We start from the raw sequence: 776 nt of genomic DNA, 5'->3' as shown, positions 1-776 counted from the left end.
TTATAGTAGGGAGACTGGGTTGATCTGAGTCCTGAAACAAGGAAGGGCTGAGAAAAGTTAAGTCTGATAAAGAGAGGTCACTGGAAATCAAATCGTGTAAAGTTACTGCTCCTGTTTGTCGTCTATAAATGTTCTTATGCTTTTTGTATACAACTGCAAAAGCCATACACAACTGCTAGCTTCTTTGCAGTATGAAAACCTGTTGGACTTTTAATACAGTGGACTTGTTACTAGACCCACAATACCCCAGAGTCTTGAATCTGTGCCTCTGATACACCATCTCAGGGTGGGGTCCCCAATAGGGTGGCCTCTGAAAAGGTGGCCTTGGTCTCATAAAAATCTCCCTGCCTCTTCCCTCCAAGTGCTGGATAAAAGGCACATACCAGCACATCTGACCCCACAAAAATACTCATATTTAACCAAAGCACAAATTAGTATAGTCAAATATCTCCATTAAGCCATATAATATGCTACATTGAAATAATTCTTACTGCACATTATTTACAAGTTACATGTCGTTTGTCACCTCAGAAACCAAAATGAAAAAATGATTAGGCATGAAGGACAATCTCAAAGAAGAAAAGCAGGATGCTTCCTGGTGGTCAAATGGTTAGGATTCATCACTCTCAAAGAAGAAAAGTGTGATGGCTAATCCTGGATGTCAACCTGACTGGATCTGGGATTAACTGAAATGAGAGAGATCTTCTTGGTTGGATCATCTGAAGCTGGAAGACACACCCTGAATATGGGTGTTACCTTCTGATGGCAGCCCGTAT

Source organism: Nannospalax galili, unplaced genomic scaffold, assembly GCF_000622305.1.
Source record: "Nannospalax galili isolate Female #2095 unplaced genomic scaffold, S.galili_v1.0 scaffold2161, whole genome shotgun sequence".
Taxonomy (NCBI): domain Eukaryota; kingdom Metazoa; phylum Chordata; class Mammalia; order Rodentia; family Spalacidae; genus Nannospalax; species Nannospalax galili.
This window is presented reverse-complemented; position numbering follows the sequence as displayed.